At 45.3% G+C, this 13,774-nt stretch overlaps 1 protein-coding gene across 7 annotated transcripts in view; it reads right to left on the reverse strand.

Moving 5' to 3' along the window:
- Window positions 1-13,774, reverse strand: part of galnt13 (polypeptide N-acetylgalactosaminyltransferase 13) — a 151,294-nt gene that overhangs the window by 39,455 nt on the left and 98,065 nt on the right. The window lies entirely within an intron of this gene.

Below are 13,774 nucleotides of genomic sequence, written 5' to 3' on the forward strand. Positions count from 1 at the left end.
GGCTATATAAGTAAACATTGAAACATTGAAGCCCGTCCCACCTCACTACACACTGGACACATGTCCAAATGTGCACACACATAAGTCTCTTTCACACAGCTTGTATAAAGTTGTCATTTTCCCAACTTTTTACCTTGTCGTTTTTCTGTATGAACAGCATTGACACAATATGGGGGGAGAAGGGCATCCGTCCGTCCGTCCATTAATCCATTGATTTTTTTCCAGATCAGTGCTTATAACGTCGAGCTTATTACGTCAAGCACTGTAACATGACTACTTGTGGAGGGCTAAATAACATATCTACAAACCCCATTTCCATATGAGTTGGGAAATTGTGTTAGATGTAAATATAAACGGAATACAATGATTTGCAAATCATGTTCAACCCATATTCAGTTGAATATGCTACAAAGACAACATATTTGATGTTCAAACTCATAAACTTTGGTTTTTTTTTGCAAATAATAATTAACTTAGAATTTCATGGCTGCAACACGTGACAAAGTAGTTGGGAAAGGGCATGTTCACCACTGTGTTACATGGCCTTTCCTTTCAACAACACTCAGTAAACGTTTGGAAACTGAGGAGACACATTTTTTAAGCTTCTCAGGTGGAATTATTTCCCATTCTTGCTTGATGTACAGCTTAAGTTGTTCAACAGTCCGGGGGTCTCCGTTGCGGTATTTTAGGCTTCATAATGCGCCACACATTTTCATTTGGAGACAGGTCTGGACTACTTTTACTATGAAGCCACGTTGATGTAACACGTGGCTTGGCATTGTCTTGCTGAAATAAGCAGGGGCGTCCATGGTAACGTTGCTTGGATGGCAACATATGTTGCTCCAAAACTTGTATGTACCTTTCAGCATTAATGGCGCCTTCACAGATGTGTAAGTTACCCATGTTGTGGGCACTAATACACCCCCATACCATCACAGATGCTGGCTTTTCAACTTTGCGCCTATAACAATCCGGATGGTTCTTTTCCTCTTTGGTCCGGAGGACACTACGTCCACAGTTTCTAAAAACAATTTGAAATGTTGACTCGTTAGACCACAGAACAAGTTTCCACTTTGTATCAGTCCATCTTAGATGAGCTCAGGCCCAGCGAAGCCGAAGGCGTTTGTGGGTGTTGTTGATAAACGGTTTTCGCCTTGCATAGGAGAGTTTTAACTTGCACTTACAGATGTTGCGACCAACTGTAGTTACTGACAGTGGGTTTCTGAAGTGTTCCTGAGCCCATGTGGTGATATCCTTTACACACTGATGTCGCTTGTTGATGCAGTACAGCCTGAGGGATCGAAGGTCACTTAGCTGCTTACGTGCAGTGATTTCTCCAGATTCTCTGAACCCTTTGATGATATTACGGACCGTAGATGGTGAAATCCCTAAAATCCTTGCAGTAGCTGGTTGAGAAAGGTTTTTCTTAAACTGTTCAACAATTTGCTCACGCATTTGTTGACAAAGTGGTGACCCTCGCCCCATCCTTGTTTGTGAATGACTGAGCATTTCATGGAGTCTACTTTTATACCCAATCATGGCACCCACCTGTTCCCAATTTGCCTGTTCACCTGTGGGATGTTCCAAATAAGTGTTTAATGAGCAATCCTCAACTTTATCAGTATTTATTGCCACCTTTCCCAACTTCTTTGTCACGTGTTGCTGGCATCAAATTCTAAAGTTAATGATTATTTGCAAAAAAAAAATGTTTATCAGTTTGAACATCAAATATGTTGTCTTTGTAGCATATTCAACTGAATATGGGTTGAAAAGGATTTGCAAATCATTGTATTCCGTTTATATTTACATCTAACACAATTTCCCAACTCATATGGAAACGGGGTTTGTACTAGAGATTAGGGATGTCCCGATCCAGGTTTTTGCACTTCCGATCCGATACCGATATTGTTTTTGCATTTCCGATCCGATACCGATACTGACCGATACTGGCCTATCCGAGCATGTATTAAAGTTTAGAGTTATTTAGCCTACTTAGTTGTCAGAATCATGTTGAAAAGGGTTTTAGTACTCTTGATAACAACTAGCCAGCTGAATTACGGGAGTTTGAATAATACACAATGGTTGGTAACAAGAAACTGACCTGTTTATTCAAGGATAAACACAAAATAGACAAAATTATACATTACAAACAGAAATGGCATCATTGAACTAGGGCTGGGCGATATGGTCTTTTTTTAATATTGCGATATTTTAAGGCCATATTGCGATACACAATATATATCTCAATATTTTGCCTTAGCCTTGAATGAACACTTGATGCATATAATCACAGCATTATGATGATTCTATGTGTTTTGATTGATTGATTGAGACTTTTATTAGTAGGTTGCACAGTGAAGTACATATTCCGTACAATTGACCACTAAATGGTAACACCCCAATAAGTTTTTCAACTTCTTTAAGACGGGGTCCACTTAAATTGATTCATGATACAGATATATATCCTATCAGATATATACTATCATCATAATACAGTCATCACACAAGATAATCACATTGAATTATTTACATTATTTATAATCCAGGGTGTGGAGGGGGGCGCCGGATGTAAGTGTCAAAAAGACAGCCAAAAGAGTTTGATATGAGAATAAATCTAAAGTTAAAATATAGGGTAGAAATGCACCCATTTGCAGGAAATGTAGTCTTGATTTTCAAAATGTTCTTTCAAGGCTTGCATGTCTACATTAAAACATTCTTCTTCATACTGCATTAATATATGCTACTTTTAAACTTTCATGCAGAGAAGGAAATCACAACTAAAAAAATCACTAATTTTTTCATACGGTGTTGATGTGGAAATTTTTGCCATTTTGATGGTGTGGAGTCTGGACGTGTGGCACCGAATGGACATAAGCGTCTCGACAGACGTCACAATATTTGAACAATGATGACGAAAACTGGTGTCTCTGTCGTGTCCGTGTGTCAAAAATTGTTATGCGCTTATTTTGTTATTTGATTTTGTGCGTGGCATAGATTTGCCGTGCGCAGAGGACGCTTGAGCAGGCGCGCACCTTAGGGACTGCGCTAGCATCACAGCTAACGTTAGCCATGCCGCTACCTCGCTCTCTGCTGGGAGAGGACGTATACGTATGTGACGTATGACGTGACAGTATGTGACGTGTGTAAGAAGGTGCGCTCGCGGTCTGTGAGAGGGAGACACAGGAAAGAGTGAGAAGATCCTGTCGTGTAATGCCAGCAGCTAAAAGCAACTGCGTGAGAATTGTGGATGTGTTGAAGGTGTGCTGGAAAATGCGGAACGGAAATTACGGAGCAGCAGAAAAGTGGAATGTATTATTTAAACCAGTGCATTGGAAAACACGGACCGGAGTTTTTTTTAAACTGGATCTGGATCGGCATTTTCCCATGCCTTGCCGATACGCAATTTTTGGCAAATATCGGCAGCCGATCCGATCCAAATATCGGATCGGGACATCCCTACTAGAGATGTCCGATAATATCGGACTGCCGATATTATCGGCCGATAAATGCTTATAAAATGTAATATCGGAAATTATCGGTATTGGTTTCAAAAAGTAAAATGTATGACTTTTTAAATCGCCACTGTACGGAGTGGTACACGGACGTAGGGAGAAGTACAGAGCGTCAATAAACCCTAAAGGCACTGCCTTTGCGTGCCGGCACAATCACATAATATCTACGGCTTTTCACACACACAAGTGAATGCATGCATACTTGGTCAACAGCCATACAGGTCACACTGAGGGTGGCCGTATAAACAACTTTAACACTGTTACAAATATGTGCCACACTGTGAACCCACACCAAACAAGAACGACAAACACATTTCGGGAGAATATCCGCACCGTAACACAACATAAACACAACAGAACAAAGACCCAGAACCCCTTGCAGCACTAACTCTTTCGGGACGCTACAATATACACCCCCCGCTACACCTTACAAAAACCCCACCCCCCCCCCCCGCACCCCGCCAACCCCGCCCACCTCAACCTCCTCATGCTCTCTCAGGGAGAGCATGTCCCAAATTCCAAGCTGCTGTTTTGAGGCATGTTAAAAAAAATAATGCACTTTGTGACTTCAATAATAAATATGGCAGTGCAATGTTGGCATTTTTTTCCATAACTTGAGTTGATTTATTTTGGAAAACCTTGTTTTACATTCTTTAATTAATCCAGCAGGGCATCACAACAAAATTAGGCATAATAATGTGTTAATTCCACAACTGTATATATCGGTATCAGATTCGGTATTTAAGAGTTGGACAATATCGGAATATCGGCAAAAAAGCCATTATCGGACATCTCTAATCTAATCTACTAAAACAAATATTTGACGATCAATATTTGACCAATCGGTGTCAGCTCCACCGTGACTGAGAAATGTTGCTGAGATGAAGTAAAGCACGGTCATGGTTTTATGTGACTATGAGCTTTAATCTGTGGGGACATGCGTTGTTGATTCCCGTGTCTGAAAATCGTCGCGTGAGCTCTACGCATGGTCGAAACGGTGCGTGGAAATATACGACCTTTTCCGCATACAGTAGAATTGTTCTATAAATACCACTGTTTGTGGTGAGAGGTACGTATATACACTATATTGCCAAAAGTATTTGGCCACCCATCCAAATGATCAGAATCAGGTGTCCTAATCACTTTTCCCGGCCACAGGTGTATAAAATCAAGCACTTAGGCATGGAGACTGTTTCTACAAACATTTGTGAAAGAATGGGCCGCTCTCAGGAGCTCAGTGATTTTTCCTGCAGTGGCGGGCCTGTGCAACAAATCCAGTCGTGAAATTTCCTCGCTCTTAAATAGTCCAAAGTCAACTGTCAACTTAATTATAAGAAAATGTAAGAGTTTGGGAACAACAGCAACTCAGCCACCAAGTGGTAGGCCACGTAAACTGGCAAAGAGTGGTCAGCGGATGCTGAAGCGCATAGTGCAAAGAGGTCGCAGACTTTCTGCACAGAGCTCCAAACTTCATGTGACCTTCCTTCCAGTTAGCCAACGTACAGTACATGGAATGGGTTTACATGGCCGAGCAGCTGCATCTAAGCCATACATCACCAAGTCCAATGCAAAGTGTGGGATGCAGTGGTGTAAAGAACGTCGCCACTGGACTCTAGAGCAGTTGAGACGCCTTCTCTGAAGTGATGAGTCACGCTTTTCCATCTAGCAATCTGATGGACGAGTCTGGGTTTGGAGGTTGCAAGGAGAACGCTACATTTCGGACTGCATTGTGCCGAGTGGGATTATGGTGAGGGGTTGTTTTTCAGGAGTTGGGCGTGGCCCCTTAGTTCTAGTGAAAGGAACTTTGAATGCTCCAGGATACCAAAACATTTTGGACAATTCCATGCTCCCAACCTTGTGGGAAAAGTTTGAAGCAGGCCCCTGCCTCTTCCAACATGACTGTGCACAAAGCAAGGTCCATAACGACATGGATTATATTACACTATTTTGTTGAATCCACTATGGAATGGACTCTAACAAAATGATGTCAGACCCACTCGACATCCATTGCATTCGGTCTCCCCTAGAGGGGGGGTTTACCCACATATGCGGTCCTCTCCAAGGTTTCTCATAGTCATTCAACAACGTCCCACTGGGGTGAGTTTTTCCTTGCCCTTATGTGGGCTCTGTACCGAGGATGTCGTTGTGGCTTGTGCAGCCCTTTGAGAAACTTGTGATTTAGGGCTATATGAATAAACATTGATTGATTGATTGATTGATTGATTGGATGACAGAGTCTGATGGGGATGAACTTGACTGGCCTGCACAGAGTCCTGACCTGAACCCGATAGAACACCTTTGGGATGAATTAGAACGGAGACTGAGAGCCAGGCCTTCTCGACCAACATCAGTGTGTGACCTCACCAATGCGCTTTTGGAAGGCCAAATACTTTTGGCAATACAGTGTACATTTCAACCTTTTAGTGTAGAGAACGTCATGAAAGTCAGCTGTGCGAACACTACACTATCACATAAATGACACATTCTATAGACTGTATATCTACATATTTAACATATTTGTTACTTTTCCTTACCCTGCCTTATCAAGAGCACTACAACTTTTCTGCACTGTCGAATACACAAGGTTTCAATCCTAAAATTACTGCTTTGCCACATTTCGCAACATACATTCCAAGCCAGTGGATGCCCGAGCTTGTTTTCCTCAGTGGCTAGAGCAAATAAAAAAACAAAACAAAAAACAACAGGAAGCAGGATGTTCTGGTCAAAATTAAAGACAAGGGTCTGGAAACGTGCACAAAAACACAGCGTGTTTGATAGCGCTCACAAAAATAAAGATCTTACTGGCAGAGGTGTTATTATTGTTACTTATTTGTTTTCTTTTTTTAATGAAGGCTGGGCAGTTCGGTTCAATTCCAATCCATACAGTGTTTCCATTGTTTCACCTTTTGACACCCTTTCTTTTGGTAAGCCATGCACCTGAACTGTATCACTATAGCAGATGCATTATTTTAGGTTATAGTAAGACAAAAATGGTGAGAAAAAATCTATTTTGTGTTCAACTGAAACACATTGAAACATCAACATCCAAAGCACCCAAAATTTAAAAAAAATACCTTAGTTAAGTTAAAGTACCAATGATTGTCACACACAAACTAGGTGTGGTGAAGTTTGTCCTCTGCATTTGACCCATCCCCTTGATCACCCCCTGGGAGGTGAGGGGAGCAGTGGGCAGCAGCGGTGCCGCGCCCGGGAATCACTTTTGGTGATTTAACCCCCAATTCCAACCCTTGATGCTGAGTGCCAAGCAGGGAGGTAATGGGTCCCATTTTTATAGTCTTTGGTATGACTCGGCCGGGGTTTGAACTCACAACCTACCGATCTCAGGGCGGACACTCTAACCACTAGGCCACTGAGTAGTATTACCTCGCACATATTCTTTGTGTTGTATTGATTTTTTTATTGATTACTTCTAATCCAAAAGCAACCCCCAAGGAGTACCTGTGAAGGGGAGTTAAAGAAAAAAATAAGCAATGTTGACCATAGTGTCACGGCCCGAGCGCACCCCAATGCGCATTCATTTGTGCGCTGCGCTGGGCGCGTGCCATTCCGGCTGCAGCAAGCAGCTGCATTCAATCATTAGCAATTAACACACCTGTCGCTGATGACAGGATCTGCCTTATTAAGCCACTGCGAACCTGCATCCTGGGCCAGAACATAGCTACCTGTTCCTGTACATCCATCCATCCATCCATTTTCTACCGCTTATTCCTGTCATGTCTGTGTGATCAGGCTTTATTTTTGGACTTTTTGTGCAGTTTTGTTTTGTCACCATAGTTACCCATTAGTTTCACCTGTCATGTCACGCACCTGTTTTGAGTCACGCACCTGTTGTTAATCATGTCCATAAGTATTTAAGTTAATTCATTTTCTGTTGTTCGGCCTGACGACCTCGCACCCCATATATGCTTCTGCACACCCTTATGATCCTTGCTGCTCCTTTTTCATGCCGGTTCCATGCCAAGTAAGTTTTTGTTTCTCAAGCCACAGTTAATGTTTTGTTTAATTGTTCATAGTTTCCGCCACTGTGCGTGCTTTTCATTTGTACTTTTTTGCTATAGTCTTTTGGTTTCATAGCTTATTCTCCGCCATTGTGCGCGCTTTTTGTTTGATCTTTTTTTAATAAATAAATCATGTACCTTGGTTCCCGTCTCGCCCGTGCCAACTTTCCGTTGCATCCCGGAAAAGCAAACTCCAAAGACCAAGTCTTGACAGTAGGTCGTCAGCAGACCCGCTTTTCCGCACGTAAGTTGGCCGATTTGGACAATTTGGATGAGGCTTCTTGGGAGGTGCTGCGCGCCATGGAGGCAGAGACGCTGCGCTTTTCCCCCAGGGAGTGCAGGGGGATGATGTGGGGGAATGGAGGCAAGTTGGTGCCGATCGGTACGTCACCTCAGCCACGGAAGCGCCGCCAAAGGCGAGGGACGCCAGGAAAGACTTCCGCGAGCCTGCAGGACACGCCGCTCCCACAAGCCCCTCCCCCTCCGGGCGGAAGCATGCAGCAGTCTGCCCGGCTTCCCCATGATGACATCACAGACCAGAATTTTTTTTTCAACTCTTTTTCTTTAGATCACCCGCCTCCAGCTAAAAACTCTAATGCCATGACTTTGATAAAACATTATCAAAACATGTTTTTAGAAATCAGGTCTAATCAGTCCCAAATTTCATGCCCCGCCCCCCAAGACTCATGCCCCGCCCCCCAAGACTCAAGTCCCGCCCCCGTCACAATTTTTTTCTTTTTTTCCGCCCACACAACCCCAGGTGGGGGATAAAAAAACAAAACAATTTGGACAATTTAATGGGGAAGTTTCTGCCCTCCTCCGCCCACCCCTACAGAGAGTTCCAGACCGCAGGGAGCGCGTCTGGTATCCGCCCCTTGAGGGGGGGGGCTGGGGTCGGGAGCTGTGTTGGTGGGGTGGCTCGGCATCACCATGCCAAGCCACAGCCTCCCTCACGGCCGCCACCACCAGTCTACCGACCTGTCAAGCCACAGCCTCCAGCACGACCGCCCTCACCAGTCTACCGACCCGTCAAGCCACAGCCTCCAGCACGACCGCCCTCACCAGTCTTCCGACCTGCCAAGCCGCAACCCCCAGCTAGGCCACCTCCACCTGCACCAAGGCTAGCACCTGTCGCCGCACCAAGGCTAGCACCAGCTCCACCACGCCAAGTTCCTCGCCAAGCTCCGGTACCAGCTCCACGACGCCAAGCTCCGGTACCAGCTCCACGACGCCAAGCTCCGGTACCAGCTCCACGACGCCAAGCTCCGGTACCAGCTCCACGACGCCAAGCTCCGGAACCAGCTCCACGACGCCAAGCTCCGGTACCAGCTCCACGACGCCAAGCTCCGGTACCAGCTCGACGTCAAGACCAAGACACGCCATGCCAAGACCAAGACACGCCATGCCAAGACCAAGACACGCCATGCCAAGACCAAGACACGCCATGCCAAGACCAAGACACGCCATGCCAAGACCAAGACACGCCAAGCCAAGACCAAGACCAAGACCCGCCAAACCAAGACCAAGACCAAGACCAAGACCAAGACCCGCTAAGCCAAGACCAAGACCAAGACACGCCATGCCAAGACCAAGACTCGCCATGCCAAGACCAAGACTCGCCATGCCAAGACCAAGACTCGCCATGCCAAGACCAAGACCCGCCATGCCAAGACCAAGACCCGCCATGCCAAGATCAAGACCCGCCATGCCAAGATCAAGACCCGCCATGCCAAGATCAACACCCGCCATGCCAAGACCCACACCAAGACCAAGACCCACGCCTAGACCAAGACCAAGACCCACGCCGAGCTTCGCCGCCGGACGCGCCACGCCGAGTTTCGCCGCCTGACTTGCCACGCCGAGCTGCCACGCCTGCCAAGTTGACGACGCGCCTGTCTCCTCGTCGGCCACGGATATGGCCGCTACCTGGTCGTCCGCCACGCCAAGTGCGCCCACCTCCCAGTCGGCCACGAATGTGGCCAATCCCTGGGCGCCCGCCTCGCCTGCTGCAGCGGCGTTCCACTCGCCGCCGCCACTTGACTTTGCCTCGGTGGATTCGGGGCCACTTGGGCTGGCGACCCACCGCCATGTCCCCCTCCCGCCCTCCCATGACTATTGATCTTTGGGTTTTTTTGGACATCTGGTATCTGTCCTTAAGGGAGGGGCTCTGTCATGTCTGTGTGATCAGGCTTTATTTTTGGACTTTTTGTGCAGTTTTGTTTTGTCACCATAGTTACCCATTAGTTTCACCTGTCATGTCACGCACCTGTTTTGAGTCACGCACCTGTTGTTAATCATGTCCATAAGTATTTAAGTTAATTCATTTTCTGTTGTTCGGCCTGACAACCTCGCACCCCATATATGCTTCTGCACACCCTTATGATCCTTGCTGCTCCTTTTTCATGCCGGTTCCATGCCAAGTAAGTTTTTGTTTCTCAAGCCACAGTTAATGTTTTGTTTAATTGTTCATAGTTTCCGCCACTGTGCGTGCTTTTCATTTGTACTTTTTTGCTATAGTCTTTTGGTTTCATAGCTTATTCTCCGCCATTGTGCGCGCTTTTTGTTTGATCTTTTTTTAATAAATAAATCATGTACCTTGGTTCCCGTCTCGCCCGTGCCAACTTTCCGTTGCATCCCGGAAAAGCAAACTCCAAAGACCAAGTCTTGACAATTCCCTTTTGGAGTTGCGGGGGACGCTGGAGCCTATCTCAGCTACAATCGGGCGGAAGGCAGGGTTGTTCCTGTACAGTAAGCTGAAATTCTACATGCTATATACACCTCTCTCTCTGTGTTTCTCTCCCTCCATGTTGATTGGTCTCGTGTCCCCCTTGTCGTCTTCCAGCAGCCTACCTCCGTTCCCGCGTTACGAGCTGTGTGTCTCGTCTCCCTGTTTCCCCTCTGGTTCTCTGACTGCCCCTTTTGGATCTCGACCTCCCGCCTGGACACGGACTTTGACGCCTCTCTATTGCCCCTGACTTTTTGTGTGCTCACGGACCTCCGAGCCAGCCTTTCCCCTCTTTGGACTTCCGCCTCTCGCTCAACACTACTGGTAACGCTCGACATTTAATTCCCACACATAGTCGCACACCATACACATATTTGGGTTAGTTCACACTTCATATTATTGTATATAAATAAATATAGAGTTAAACAACGTCCCTGCTGTCTGTGCCGTCTTATTCCCCTGTACAAACCATAACACAAATAACTGAAAAACAACGTAATGCCAATTAGGAAAACAATAAAAACATCTCTCTGTCCAGGTTGCTCAGTACAACATGGCTACAACTACAATATTAAAATGAAAAAACACCAACAAATTTGCAAATGGAGCTAAATGGGTAAAACTAGGCTTTGTAATGTTTACAAGTGAGACGCATGAACTTCTCACGTGCAAATCGGCACACTTTAATATTTTTATAGTTTTAAGTGGTTGGCTTATTTTTACACTTGAACGATACTAGATTAAAAAAACATTGCCTGCACAGTTAATGAAGGTTGTTCACTATGAAACAAATAACTTATATTTGAATTATTTCCTAGGGCTCTTTATGGTTCTACTGTAACTAATTGTTGATTAAGTTATTGTAAGTTAATTAAATGAAACAGTTATAATGGTATAACTACTAGTAGCACTGATGTCAGACGATGTATCTAGACAGATAACATCTGTTAGTGAAAGATCGAGAAAAAAAAAAAATGGCAATAAAAAGAGAGCTCTCACTGCCAGTAGTTTGGCAGACAGAGGGAAAAAACACTTAAAAACTTGGATGGACAAATGTAGTAGTCCATTATACCAGACGGTAGGAGAATAATAAGCGAGGTTAAAACCATAAACATAATGAATACCGGTTTGTGTTTTATTATTTGTTTTGGACAAGTTGAGAAAGTGACATTGAGGAGCATCACATTTAAAAGAAGAGGAGCATATGTACGTTACTCCTTTCTCCATGTCTTACTTTTTACTTCCTGTGTTTACCGTATTTTCTGGACTACACCCACTACATTTTTGAAAAAAAATAATAATTCCGCTCAGGACTATAAGATGCAGATATATACGTTGTAAATGAGTTATTTACACAGAAATATTTTATACATTTTTATTTACATACTTTAATTGTTTCCAAATGGTGTCTGTAACACGGCAGTAAAACGGCTGATCAAACAAAACAGACGTCATCGTCACGGACCCACAATCCACAGAAGCTAGCTCTCCAAGTAGCAAAACAAACTCGATAACTCCACAGTGACGTTTTGTTGAATTTACTGAGGAATTTTTTTAAACTGGAACAATACGGACAGAAGGCTTAGTTGTAACTTACAGAAGGTAAGTTAATAATAATAATAGCAAAAACAATTATTCACATTCAGAAGTACTTTATTAATCCCCAAGGGGAAATCCCAAAGATCGCTGACGGGTCTGCCAACTTCCGGCACACCTTAATTTTGGTTTAATTATAAATGTGCTAGCATATTACTAATGACGGTAGCCGCATTAAAGTACAATACCACGTACAAATATGCATGAAAACACTCCTACAGACATCCCACATGAGACGGCTTTGTAAGTGTATCATTGTATAAAACTTACAAACGTTGCTTAGAGTTATGAATGCAGAATCTATACAAGTAGAAATGCTATGGACGATTAGAAGGCAGAACGGCACTTGTACTTCCGTTACAAAGCTTTAAACAGCAGGAACCACTTGTAGAAATTCACCCAGCTGCACCTTCAGTGAGCAAACACGTCCATTTAAGGGTATTTGCATGTGTTTAAGTTTTAGTTTTAGTTTAGTTATTTAAAATTATGAGAATGAGAATCAGCACCGAGTCCATGGTTCTCGCCCGGAAAAGGGTGGAGTGCCATCTCCGGTTTGGGGAGGAGACCCCAACCCAAGTGGATGAGTTCAAGTACCTCGGAGTCTTGTTCACGAATGAGGGAAGAGTGGATCGTTAGATCGACAGGCGGATCGGTGCGGCGTCTTCAGTAATGCGGACGCTGTATCGATCCGTTGTGGTGAAGAAGGAGCTGAGCCGGAAGGCAAAGCTCTCAATTTACCGGTCGATCTACGTTCCCATCCTCACCTATGGTCATGAGCTTCAACATTCAACATTCAACATCAACATTATGATAAGAAAACTGAAGTTTAGGAACAACAGCAACTCAGTGCTTTGTGGACTTGGAGAAGGCATTTGACCGTGTCCCTCGGGAAGTCCTGTGGGGAGTGCTCAGAGAGTATGGGGTATCGGACTGTCTGATTGTGGCGGTCCGCTCCCTGTACGATCAGTGTCAGAGCTTGGTCCGCATTGCTGGCAGTAGGTCGGACACGTTTCCAGTGAGGGTTGGACTCCGCCAAGGCTGGCCTTTGTCACCGATTCTGTTCATAACTTTTATGGACAGAATTTCTCGGCGCAGTCAAGGCGTTGAGGGGATCCGGTTTGGTGGCTGCAGGATTAGGTCTCTGCTTTTTGCAGATGATGTGGCAGCTCTCACTGGATCGGTTCGCAGCCGAGTGTGAAGCGACTGGTATGAGAATCAGCACCTCCAAGTCCGAGTCCATGGTTCTCGCCCGGAAAAGTGTGGAGTGCCATCTCCGGGTTGGGAGGAGACTCTGCCCCAAGTGGAGGAGTTCAAGTACCTCGGAGTCTTATTCACGAGTGAGGGAAGAGTGGATCGTGAGATCAACAGGCAGATCGATGCGGGGTCTTCAGTAATGCAAACGCTGTATCGATCTGTTGTGGTGAAGAAGGAGCTGAGCCGGAAGGCAAAGCTCTCAATTTACCGGTCGATCTACGTTCCCATCCTCACCTATGGTCATGAGCTTTGGGTTATGACCGAAAGGACAAGATCACGGGTACAAGCGACCGAAATTAGTTTCCTCCGTCGGGTGGCGGGTCTCTCCCTTAGAGATAGGGTGAAAAGCTCTGCCATCCGGGAGGAGCTCAAAGTAAAGCCGCTGCTCCTCCACATCGAGAGGAGCCAGATGAGGTGGTTCGGGCATCTGGTCAGGATGCCACCCGAACGACTCCCTAGGGAGGTGTTAGAGCACGTCCGACCAGTAGGAGGCCACGGGGAAGACCCAGGACACGTTGGAAAGACTATGTCTCCCGGCTGGCCAGGGAACGCCTCGGGATCCCCCGGGAAGAGCTGGACGAAGTGGCTGGGGAGAGGAAAGTCTGGGCTTCCCTGCTTAGGCTGCTGCCCCCGCGACCCAACCTCGGATAAGCTGAAGAAGATGGATG

Source organism: Nerophis lumbriciformis, linkage group LG13, assembly GCF_033978685.3.
Source record: "Nerophis lumbriciformis linkage group LG13, RoL_Nlum_v2.1, whole genome shotgun sequence".
In the NCBI taxonomy this organism is placed as follows: domain Eukaryota; kingdom Metazoa; phylum Chordata; class Actinopteri; order Syngnathiformes; family Syngnathidae; genus Nerophis; species Nerophis lumbriciformis.